We start from the raw sequence: 13,739 nt of genomic DNA on the forward strand, positions 1-13,739 counted from the left end.
AGGTTACATGTCCTCTGAGACAAGTAACATGGCCCTCTGAGACAGGTAATATTGCCTTCTGAGACACGTAACATGGCCCTCTGAAACAGGCAACATGGCCCTGTGAGACAGGTAATATGGCCCTTTGAGACAGCTAATATGGCATTCTGAGACAGGTAACATGTCCCACTGAGACAGGTAACATGGCCCTCTGAAACAGGCAACATGGCCCTCTGAGACAGGTAATATGACCCTTTGAGACAGCTAATATGGCATTCTGAGACAGGTAACATGGCCCTCTGAGACAGGTAACATGGCCCTCTGAGACAGGTAACATTTTCCTCTGAGAGAGGTAACAATGCTCTCTGAGTCAGGTAACATGTCCCTCTGAGACAGGGAACATGTCTCTCTGATACAGGTAAAATGTCTCTCTGATACAGGTAAGATGGCCCTCTGAGACAGGTAACATGTCTCTCTGATACAGGTGACATGGCCCTCTGAGACAGATAATATTGCCTTCTGAGACAGGAAACATGGCCCTCTGAAACAGGCAACATGGCCCTGTGAGACAGGTAATATGGCCCTTTGAGACAGCTAATATGGCATTCTGAGACAGGTAACATGTCCCACTGAGACAGGTAACATGGCCCTCTGAAACGGGCAACATGGCCCTCTGAGACAGGTAATATGGCCCTTTGAGACAGCTAACATGGCATTCTGAGACAGGTAACATGGCCCTCTGAGACAGGTAACATGGCCCTCTGAGACAGGTAACATTTCCCTCTGAGAGAGGTAACATGGCCCTCTGAGTCAGGTAACATGTCCCTCTGAGACAGGGAACATGTCTCTCTGATACAGGTAACATGTCTCTCTGATACAGGTAAGATGGCCCTCTGAGACAGGTAACATGTTTCTCTGATACAGGTGATATGGCACTCTGAGACAGGTAACATGGTAACATGGCCCTCTGAGACAGGTAACGTGTCTCTCTGAGACAGGTAATAATGCCTTCTAAGACAGGTAACATGGCCCTCGGAGACCGGTTACATTTCCCTCTGAGATAGTTAACATAGCCCTCTGAGACAGGTAACATGGCCCTCTGAGACAGGTAACATGGCCCTCTGAGACAGGTAACATGGTCCTCTGAGACAGGTAATATGGCTTCTGAGACAGGTAACATGGCCTCTGAGACAGGAAAAATGGCCATCCGAGACAGGTTACATGTCCTCTGAGACAAGTAACATGGCCCTCTGAGACAAGTAACATGGCCCTCTGAGACAGGTATTATTGACTTCTGAGACAGGTAACATGGCCCTCTGAAACAGGCAACATGGCCCTGTGAGACAGGTAATATGGCCCTTTGAGACAACTAATATGGCATTCTGAGACAGGTAACATGTCCCACTGAGACAGGTAACATGGCCCTCTGAGACAGGTAATATGGCCCTTTGAGACAGCTAATATGGCATTCTGAGACAGGTAACATGGCCCTCTGAGACAGGTAACATATCTCCCTGAGACAGGTAACATTTCCCTCTGAGAGAGGTAACATGGCCCTCTGAGAAAGGTAACATGGTGCTCTGAGATAGGTAACATGTCTCTCTGAGACAGGTACTACGGCCCTCTGAGAGAGGTAACGTGTCACTCTGAGACAGGTAAGATGGCCCTCTAAGACAAATAACATGGCCCTCTGAGACAGGTAACATGGCCATTTGAGACAGGTAACATGTCCCTCTGAGACCAGTAACATTTCCCTCTGAGAGAGGTAACATGGTCCACTGAGACAGGCAACATGTGCCTCTGAGAGAGGTAACATGTCCCTCTGAGACCGGTAATATTTCCCTCTGAGATAGTTAACATAGCCCTCTGAGACAGGTAACATGGCCCTCTGAGACAGGTAACATGGCCCTCTGAGACAGGTAGCATGGTCCTCTGAGACAAGAAATATGGCTTCTGAGACAGGTTACATGTCCTCTGAGACAAGTAACATGGCCCTCTGAGACAGGTAATATTGCCTTCTGAGACAGGTACTACGGCCCTCTGAGAGAGGTAACGTGTCACTCTGAGACGGGTAAGATGGCCCTCTAAGACAAGTAACATGGCCCTCTGAGACAGGTAACATGGCCCTTTGAGACTGGTAACAAGTCCCTCTGAGACCGGTAACATTTCCCTCTGAGAGAGGTAACATGGTCCACTGAGATAGGCAACATGTGCCTCTGAGAGAGGTAACATGTCCCTCTGAGACCGATAACATTTCACTCTGAGATAGTTAACATAGCCCTCTGAGACAGGTAACATGGCCCTCTGAGTCAGGTAACATGGCCCTCTGAGACAGGTAATATGGCTTCTGAGACAGGTAACATGGCCTCTGAGACAGGGAACATGGCCTTCTGAGACAGGTAACATATCTCTCTGAGACAGGTAACATGGCCCTCTGAGACAGGTAACATGTCCCTCGGAGACAGGTAACATGGCCCTCTGAAACAGGCAACATGGCCCTCTGAAACAGGTAATATGGCCCTTTGAGACAGCTAATATGGCATTCTGAGACAGGGAACATGGCACTCTGAGACAGGTAACATGGTAACATGGCCCTCTGAGACAGGTAACATGTCTCTCTGAGACAGGTAACATGGCGCTCTACGACAGGTAACATGTCTCTCTGAGACTGGTAACATGGCCCTCTGAGACAGGTAACGTGTCCCTCTGAGACAGGTAATATGGCCCTCTAAGACAGGTAACATGGCCCTCTGAGACCGGTTACATTTCCCTCTGAGATAGTTAACATAGCCCTCTGAGACAGGTAACATGGCCCTCTGAGACAGGTAACATGGCCCTCTGTGACAGGTAACATGGTCCTCTGAGACAGGTAATATGGCTTCTGAGACAGGTAACATGGCCTCTGAGACAGGAAAAATGGCCATCCGAGACAGGTTACATGTCCTCTGAGACAAGTAACATGGCCCTCTGAGACAAGTAACATGGCCCTCTGAGACAGGTAATATTGACTTCTGAGACAGGTAACATGGCCCTCTGAAACAGGCAACATGGCCCTGTGCGACAGGTAATATGGCCCTTTGAGACAGCTAATATGGCATTCTGAGACAAGTAACATGTGCCACTGAGACAGGTAACATATCTCCCTGAGACAGGTAACATTCCCCTCTGAGAGAGGTAACATGGCCCTCTGAGACAGGTAACATGGTGCTCTGAGAAAGGTAACATGTCTCTCTGAGACAGGTACTACGGCCCTCTGAGAGAGGTAACGTGTCACTCTGAGACAGGTAAGATGGCCCTCTAAGACAAGTAACATGGTCCTCTGAGACAGGTAATATGGCTTCTGAGACAGGTAACATGACCTCTGAGACAGGAAAAATGGCCATCCGAGACAGGTTACATGTCCTCTGAGACAGGTAACATGTCCCTCTGAGACAAGTAACATGGCCGTCTGAGACAGGTGACATGGCCCTCTGAGACAGGTGATATGGCCCTCTGAGGCAAGTAATATGGCCTTTTGAGACACGTAATATGGCTTTCTGAGATAGGTAACATGGCACTCTGAGACAGGTAACATGTCCCTGTGAGACAGGTGATATGGCCTTCTAGGATAGGTAACATGGCCCTCTGAGACAGGTGATATGGCCCTCTGAGACAGGTAACATGGCCTTCTGAGACAGGTAACATGGCCCTCTGAGAGAGGTAACATGGTAACATGGACCTCTGAGACAGGTAACATCGCCATCAGATACAGGTAACATGGCCCTCTGAGACAGGTAACATGTCTCTCTGAGACAGGGAACATGTCTCTCTGATACAGGTAACATGTCTCTCTGATACAGGTAAGATGGCCCTCTGAGACAGGTAACATGTCTCTCTGATACAGGTGACATGGCACTCTGAGACAGGTAACATGGTAACATGGCCCTCTGAGACAGGTAACGTGTCTCTCTGAGACAGGTAATAATGCCCTCTAAGACAGGTAACATGGCCCTCTGAGACCGGTTACATTTCCCTCTGAGATAGTTAACATAGCCCTCTGAGACAGGTAACATGGCCCTCTGAGACAGGTAACATGGTCCTCTGAGACAGGTAATATGGCTTCTGAGACAGGTAACATGGCCTCTGAGACAGGAAAAATGGCCATCCGAGACAGGCTACATGTCCTCTGAGACAAGTAACATGGCCCTCTGAGACAGGTAATATTGCCTTCTGAGACAGGTAACATGGCCCTCTGAAACAGGCAACATGGCCCTGTGAGACAGGTAATATGGCCCTTTGAGACAGCTAATATGGCATTCTGAGACAGGTAACATGTCCCACTGAGACAGGTAACATGGCCCTCTGAAACAGGCAACATGGCCCTCTGAGACAGGTAATATGACCCTTTGAGACAGCTAATATGGCATTCTGAGACAGGTAACATGGCCCTCTGAGACAGGTAACATGGCCCTCTGAGACAGGTAACATTTTCCTCTGAGAGAGGTAACAATGCTCTCTGAGTCAGGTAACATGTCCCTCTGAGACAGGGAACATGTCTCTCTGATACAGGTAACATGTCTCTCTAATACAGGTAAGATGTCTCTCTGAGACAGGTAACATGTCTCTCTGATACAGGTGACATGGCCCTCTGAGACAGATAATATTGCCTTCTGAGACAGGTAACATGGCCATCTGAAACAGGCAACATGGCCCTGTGAGACAGGTAATATGGCCCTTTGAGACAGCTAATATGGCATTCTGAGACAGGTAACATGTCCCACTGAGACAGGTAACATGGCCCTCTGAAATCGGCAACATGGCCCTCTGAGACAGGTAATATGGCCCTTTGAGACAGCTAATATGGCATTCTGAGACAGGTAACATGGCCCTCTGAGACAGGTAACATGGCCCTCTGAGACAGGTAACATTTCCCTCTGAGAGAGGTAACATGGCCCTCTGAGTCAGGTAACATGTCCCTCTGAGACAGGGAACATGTCTCTCTGATACAGGTAACATGTCTCTCTGATACAGGTAAGATGGCCCTCTGAGACAGGTAACATGTTTCTCTGATACAGGTGACATGGCACTCTGAGACAGGTAACATGGTAACATGGCCCTCTGAGACAGGTAACATGTCTCTCTGAGACAGGTAACATGGCGCTCTACGACAGGTAACATGTCTCTCTGAGACTGGTAACATGGCCCTCTGAGACAGGTAACGTGTCCCTCTGAGACAGGTAATATGGCCCTCTAAGACAGGTAACATGGCCCTCTGAGACCGGTTACATTTCCCTCTGAGATAGTTAACATAGCCCTCTGAGACAGGTAACATGGCCCTCTGAGACAGGTAACATGGCCCTCTGTGACAGGTAACATGGTCCTCTGAGACAGGTAATATGGCTTCTGAGACAGGTAACATGGCCTCTGAGACAGGAAAAATGGCCATCCGAGACAGGTTACATGTCCTCTGAGACAAGTAACATGGCCCTCTGAGACAAGTAACATGGCCCTCTGAGACAGGTAATATTGACTTCTGAGACAGGTAACATGGCCCTCTGAAACAGGCAACATGGCCCAGTGCGACAGTTAATATGGCCCTTTGAGACAGCTAATATGGCATTCTGAGACAGGTAACATGTCCCACTGAGACAGGTAACATATCTCCCTGAGACAGGTAACATTTCCCTCTGAGAGAGGTAACATGGCACTCTGAGACAGGTAACATGGTGCTCTGAGAAAGGTAACATGTCTCTCTGAGACAGGTACTACGGCCCTCTGAGAGAGGTAACGTGTCACTCTGAGACAGGTAAGATGGCCCTCTAAGACAAGTAACATGGCCCTCTGAGACAGGTAACATGGCCCTTTGAGACAGGTAACATGTCCCTCTGAGACCAGTAACATTTCCCTCTGAGAGAGGTAACATGGTCCACTGAGACAGGCAACATGTGCCTCTGAGAGAGGTAACATGTCCCTCTGAGACCGGTAATACTTCCCTCTGAGACAAGTAACATGGCCCTCTGAGACAGGTAATATTGACTTCTGAGACAGGTAACATGGCCCTCTGAAACAGGCAACATGGCCCTGTGCGACAGGTAATATGGCCCTTTGAGACAGCTAATATGGCATTCTGAGACAAGTAACATGTCCCACTGAGACAGGTAACATATCTCCCTGAGACAGGTAACATTTCCCTCTGAGAGAGGTAACATGGCCCTCTGAGACAGGTAACATGGTGCTCTGAGAAAGGTAACATGTCTCTCTGAGACAGGTACTACGGCCCTCTGAGAGAGGTAACGTGTCACTCTGAGACAGGTAAGATGGCCCTCTAAGACAAGTAACATGGTCCTCTGAGACAGGTAATATGGCTTCTGAGACAGGTAACATGACCTCTGAGACAGGAAAAATGGCCATCCGAGACAGGTTACATGTCCTCTGAGACAGGTAACATGTCCCTCTGAGACAAGTAACATGGCCGTCTGAGACAGGTGACATGGCCCTCTGAGACAGGTGATATGGCCCTCTGAGGCAAGTAATATGGCCTTTTGAGACACGTAATATGGCTTTCTGAGATAGGTAACATGGCACTCTGAGACAGGTAACATGTCCCTGTGAGACAGGTGATATGGCCTTCTAGGATAGGTAACATGGCCCTCTGAGACAGGTGATATGGCCCTCTGAGACAGGTAACATGGCCTTCTGAGACAGGTAACATGGCCCTCTGAGAGAGGTAACATGGTAACATGGACCTCTGAGACAGGTAACATCGCCATCAGATACAGGTAACATGGCCCTCTGAGACAGGTAACATGTCTCTCTGAGACAGGGAACATGTCTCTCTGATACAGGTAACATGTCTCTCTGATACAGGTAAGATGGCCCTCTGAGACAGGTAACATGTCTCTCTGATACAGGTGACATGGCACTCTGAGACAGGTAACATGGTAACATGGCCCTCTGAGACAGGTAACGTGTCTCTCTGAGACAGGTAATAATGCCCTCTAAGACAGGTAACATGGCCCTCTGAGACCGGTTACATTTCCCTCTGAGATAGTTAACATAGCCCTCTGAGACAGGTAACATGGCCCTCTGAGACAGGTAACATGGTCCTCTGAGACAGGTAATATGGCTTCTGAGACAGGTAACATGGCCTCTGAGACAGGAAAAATGGCCATCCGAGACAGGTTACATGTCCTCTGAGACAAGTAACATGGCCCTCTGAGACAGGTAATATTGCCTTCTGAGACAGGTAACATGGCCCTCTGAAACAGGCAACATGGCCCTGTGAGACAGGTAATATGGCCCTTTGAGACAGCTAATATGGCATTCTGAGACAGGTAACATGTCCCACTGAGACAGGTAACATGGCCCTCTGAAACAGGCAACATGGCCCTCTGAGACAGGTAATATGACCCTTTGAGACAGCTAATATGGCATTCTGAGACAGGTAACATGGCCCTCTGAGACAGGTAACATGGCCCTCTGAGACAGGTAACATTTTCCTCTGAGAGAGGTAACAATGCTCTCTGAGTCAGGTAACATGTCCCTCTGAGACAGGGAACATGTCTCTCTGATACAGGTAACATGTCTCTCTAATACAAGTAAGATGGCCCTCTGAGACAGGTAACATGTCTCTCTGACATGGCCCTCTGAGACAGATAATATTGCCTTCTGAGACAGGTAACATGGCCCTCTGAAACAGGCAACATGGCCCTGTGAGACAGGTAATATGGCCCTTTGAGACAGCTAATATGGCATTCTGAGACAGGTAACATGTCCCACTGAGACAGGTAACATGGCCCTCTGAAATGGGCAACATGGCCCTCTGAGACAGGTAATATGGCCCTTTGAGACAGCTAATATGGCATTCTGAGACAGGTAACATGGCCCTCTGAGACAGGTAACATGGCCCTCTGAGACAGGGAACATGTCTCTCTGATACAGGTAACATGTCTCTCTGATACAGGTAAGATGGCCCTCTGAGACAGGTAACATGTTTCTCTGATACAGGTGACATGGCACTCTGAGACAGATAACATGGTAACATGGCCCTCTGAGACAGGTAACATGTCTCTCTGAGACAGGTAACATGGCGCTCTACGACAGGTAACATGTCTCTCTGAGACTGGTAACATGGCCCTCTGAGACAGGTAACGTGTCCCTCTGAGACAGGTAATATGGCCCTCTAAGACAGGTAACATGGCCCTCTGAGACCGGTTACATTTCCCTCTGAGATAGTTAACATAGCCCTCTGAGACAGGTAACATGGCCCTCTGAGACAGGTAACATGGCCCTCTGTGACAGGTAACATGGTCCTCTGAGACAGGTAATATGGCTTCTGAGACAGGTAACATGGCCTCTGAGACAGGAAAAATGGCCATCCGAGACAGGTTACATGTCCTCTGAGACAAGTAACATGGCCCTCTGAGACAAGTAACATGGCCCTCTGAGACAGGTAATATTGACTTCTGAGACAGGTAACATGGCCCTCTGAAACAGGCAACATGGCCCAGTGCGACAGTTAATATGGCCCTTTGAGACAGCTAATATGGCATTCTGAGACAGGTAACATGTGCCACTGAGACAGGTAACATATCTCCCTGAGACAGGTAACATTTCCCTCTGAGAGAGGTAACATGGCACTCTGAGACAGGTAACATGGTGCTCTGAGAAAGGTAACATGTCTCTCTGAGACAGGTACTACGGCCCTCTGAGAGAGGTAACGTGTCACTCTGAGACAGGTAAGATGGCCCTCTAAGACAAGTAACATGGCCCTCTGAGACAGGTAACATGGCCCTTTGAGACAGGTAACATGTCCCTCTGAGACCAGTAACATTTCCCTCTGAGAGAGGTAACATGGTACACTGAGACAGGCAACATGTGCCTCTGAGAGAGGTAACATGTCCCTCTGAGACCGGTAATACTTCCCTCTGAGATAGTTAACATAGCCCTCTGAGACAGGTAACATGGCCCTCTGAGACAGGTAACATGGCCCTCTGAGACAGGTAGCATGGTCCTCTGAGACAAGAAATATGGCTTCTGAGACAGGTAACATGGCCTCTGAGATAGGAAAAATGGCCATCCAAGACAGGTTACATGTCCTCTGAGACAAGTAACATGGCCCTCTGAGACAGGTAATATTGCCTTCTGAGACAGGTAACATGGCCCTCTGAAACAGGCAACATGGCCCTCTGAGACAGGTACTACGGCCCTCTGAGAGAGGTAACGTGTCACTCTGAGACGGGTAAGATGGCCCTCTAAGACAAGTAACATGGCCCTCTGAGACAGGTAACATGGCCCTTTGAGACTGGTAACAAGTCCCTCTGAGACCGGTAACATTTCCCTCTGAGATAGTTAACATAGCCCTCTGAGACAGGTAACATGGCCCTCTGAAACAGGTAACATGGCCCTCTGAGACAGGTAACATGGTCCTCTGAGACAGGTAATATGGCTTCTGAGACAGGTAACATGACCTCTGAGACAGGAAAAATGGCCATCCGAGACAGGTTACATGTCCTCTGAGACAGGTAACATGTCTCTCTGAGACAAGTAACATGGCCCTCTGAGACAGGTGACATGGCCCTCTGAGACAGGTGATATGGCCCTCTGAGGCAAGTAATATGGCCTTTTGAGACACGTAATATGGCTTTCTGAGATAGGTAACATGGCACTCTGATACAGGTATCATGTCCCTGTGAGACAGGTGATATGGCCTTCTAGGATAGGTAACATGGCCCTCTGAGACAGGTGATATGGCCCTCTGAGACAGGTAACATGGCCTTCTGAGACAGGTAACATGGCCCTCTGAGAGAGGTAACATGGTAACATGGACCTCTGAGACAGGTAACATCGCCATCAGATACAGGTAACATGGCCCTCTGAGACAGGTAACATGTCTCTCTGAGACCGGTACCATGGCCCTCTGAGACAGGTAGCATGACCCTCTGAGACAGGTAACATGGCTCTCTGAGACAGATAACGTGGCCCTCTGAGACAGGTAACGTGGCCCTCTGAGACAGGTAACATGGCCCTCTGAGACGGTAACATGGCTCTCTGAGACAGCTAACATAGCCGTCTGAGACAGCTAACATGGCCCTCTGAGAGAGGTAACATGGTAACATGGACCTCTGAGACAGGTAACATCGCCATCTGAGACAGGTAACATGGCCCTTTGAGAGAGGTAACAAGTCTCTCTGATGCAGGTAACATGGCCCTCTGAGACAGGTAACATGTCCCTCTGATACATGTAATATATCTCTCAGATACAGGTAACATGGCCCTCTGAGACAGGTAATACTCTGAGACAGGTGCTATAGTCCTCTGAGACAGGTAACATGTGGTAACATTGCCCTTTGAGAGAGGTAACATGTCCCGCTGAGAAAGTTAACATGGCCTTCTGAGACAGGTAACATGGCCCTCTGAGACAGGTAACATGGCCCTCTGAGGCTGGTAACATGGCCCTCTGAGACAGGTAATATGGCCTTCTGAGACAGGTAATGGCCTTCTGAGACAGGTAATATGGCGTTCTGAGACAGGTAACATGTCCCTCTGAGACAGGTAACATGGCCCTCTGAGACATGTAACATGTCCCTCTGAGACAGGTAATATGGCCCTCTGAGACAGGTAATATGGCCTTCTGAGACAGGTAATGTTTCCCTCTGTGATAGGTAACATGGCTCTCTGAGACAGGTAACATGTCCCTCTGAGAAAAGTAACATGGCTTTCTGAGACAGATAATATGGCCTTCTGAGGCAGGTAACATGGCCCTCTGAGAAAGTTGATGTTTCCCTCTGAGATAGGTAACATGGCCCTCTGAGACAGGTAACATGTCTCTCTGAGACAGCTAACTTGGCCCTCTGAGACAGCTAACATGGCCCTCTGAGACAGGTAACATGGTAACATGGAGCTCTGAGACAGGTATCATCGACATCTGAGACAGGTAACATGGCCCTTTGAGAGAGGTAACAAGTCTCTCTGATACAGGTAACATGGCCCTCTGAGACAGGTAACATGGCCCTCTGAGACAGGTAACATGTATCTCTGGGACAGATGCTATGGCCCTCTGAGACAGGTAACATGTGGTAACATGGCCCTTTGAGAGAGGTAACATGTCCCGCTGAGAAAGGTAACATGGCCCTCTGAGACTTGTAACATGGCCCTATGAGACAGGTAATATGGCAATCTGAGACAGGTAACATGGCCCTCTGAGACAGGTGCAATGGCCCTCTGAGACAGGTAACATGTGGTAACATGTCCCTCTGAGAGAGGTAACATGTCCCTCTGACACAGGTAACATGGCCTTCTGCGACAGGTAACATGGCCCTCTGAGACAGGTGATATGGCCCTCTGAGACAAGTAACATGGCCCTCTGAGACAGGTGATATGGCCCTCTGAGACAGGTGATATGGCCTTTTGAGACAGGTAATATGGCCTTCTGAGATCGGTAAAATGGCCCTCTGAGACAGGTAACATGTCCCTCTGAGATTGGTGATATGGCCTTCAGGGACAGGTAACATGGCCGTCTGAGACATATAATATGGCCCTCTGAGACAGGTAACATGTCCTTCTGAGACAGGTAACATGGCCCTCTGAGACAGTTAACATGATACTCTTACACAGGTTAAAATGGCTTTCTGAGACAGATAATATGGCCTTCTGAGGCAGGTAACATGGCCCTCTGAGACAGGTAATGTTTCCCTCTGAGACAGGTAACATGGCCCTCTGAGACAGGTAATATGGCCTTCTGAGACAGGTAATGGCCTTCTGAGACAGGTAATGGCCCTCTGGGACAGGTAATATGGCCCTCTGAGGCTGGTAACATGTCCCTCTGAGACGGGTAATATGGCCCTCTGAGACAGGTAATATGGCCTTTTGAGACAGGTAATATGGCCTTCTGAGATAGGTAAAATGGCCCTCTGAGATAGGTAACATTTCCTTCTGAGACTGGTGATATGGCCTTCAGGGACAGGTAACATGGCCCTCTGAGACATATAATATGGCCCTCTGAGACAGGTAACATGGCCTTCTGAGATAGGTAACATGGCCCTCTGAGACAGTTAACATGATACTCTGAGACAGGTAACATGGCTTTCTGAGACAGATAATATGACATTCTGAGGCAGGTAACATGGCCCTCTGAGACAGGTAATGTTTCCCTCTGAGACAGGTAACATGGCCCTCTGAGAGGTAATATGGTCTTCTGAGACAGGTAACATGTCCCTCTGAGACAGTTAACATGGCCCTCTGAGACAGGTAATATGGCTTTCTGAGACAGGTAACATGGCCCTCTGAGACAGGTAACATGATCCTCGAGACAGGTAACATGGCTTTCTGAGACAGATAATATGGCCTTCTGAGGCAGGTAACATGGCCCTCTGAGACAGGTGATGTTTCCCTCTGAGACAGGTAACATAGCCCTCTGAGACAGGTAATATGGCCTTCTGAGACAGGTAATGGCCTTCTGAGACAGGTAATGGCCTTCTGAGACAGGTAATATGGCCCTCTGAGGCTGGTAACATGGCCCTCTGAGACAGTTAACATGATACTCTTACACAGGTTAAAATGGCTTTCTGAGACAGATAATATGGCCTTCTGAGGCAGGTAACATGGCCCTCTGAGACAGGTAATGTTTCCCTCTGAGACAGGTAACATGGCCCTCTGAGACAGGTAATATGGCCTTCTGAGACAGGTAATGGCCTTCTGAGACAGGTAATGGCCTTCTGGGACAGGTAATATGGCCCTCTGAGGCTGGTAACATGGCCCTCTGAGACAGGTAATATGGCCTTCTGAGACAGGTAATATGGCCTTCTGAGACAGGTAACATGGCCCTCTGAGACAGGTAACATGGCCCTCTGAGACAGGTAAAATGTCCCTCTGAGACAGGTAACATGGCCTTCTGAGACACGTAACATGTCGCTCTGAGACAGGTAATATGGCGTTCTGAGACAGGTAACATGTCCCTCTGAGACAGGTAACATGGCCCTCTGAGACAGGTAACATGTCCCTCTGAGACGGGTAATATGGCCCTCTGAGACAGGTAATATGGCCTTCTGAGACAGGTAATGTTTCCCTCTGTGACAGGTAACATGGCCCTCAGAGACAGGTAACATGTCCCTCTGAGAAAAGTAACATGGCTTTCTGAGACAGATAATATGGCCTTCTGAGGCAGGTAACATGGCCCTCTGAGAAAGTTGATGTTTCCCTCTGAGACAGCTAACATGGCCTTCTGAGACAGGTAACATGTGCTAACTTGGCCCTCTGAGACAGCTAACATGGCCCTCTGAGACAGGTAACATGGTAACATGGACCTCTGAGACAGGTATCATCGACATCTGAGACAGGTAACATGGCCCTTTGAGAGAGGTAACAAGTCTCTCTGATAGAGGTAACATGGCCCTCTGAGACTTGTAACATGGCCCTCTGAGACAGGTAATATGGCCTTCTGAGACAGGTAACATGGCCCTCTGAGACAGGTGCAATGGCCCTCTGAAACAGGTAACATGTGGTAACATGTCCCTCTGAGAGAGGTAACATGTCCCTCTGAGACAGGTAACATGGCCTTCTGCGACAGGTAACATGGCCCTCTGAGACAGGTGATATGGCCCTCTGAAACAAGTAACATGGCCGTCTGAGACAGGTAACATGGCCCTCTGAGACAGGTGATATGGCCCTCTGAGACAAGTAACATGGCCCTCTGAGACAGGTAACATGGCCTTCTGAGACAGGTAACATGGCCTTCTGAAACAGATAACATGTCCCTCTGAGACAGGTAAAATGGCCTTCTG

This window comes from Pristiophorus japonicus, chromosome 5, assembly GCF_044704955.1.
Source record: "Pristiophorus japonicus isolate sPriJap1 chromosome 5, sPriJap1.hap1, whole genome shotgun sequence".
Lineage (NCBI taxonomy): Eukaryota > Metazoa > Chordata > Chondrichthyes > Pristiophoridae > Pristiophorus > Pristiophorus japonicus.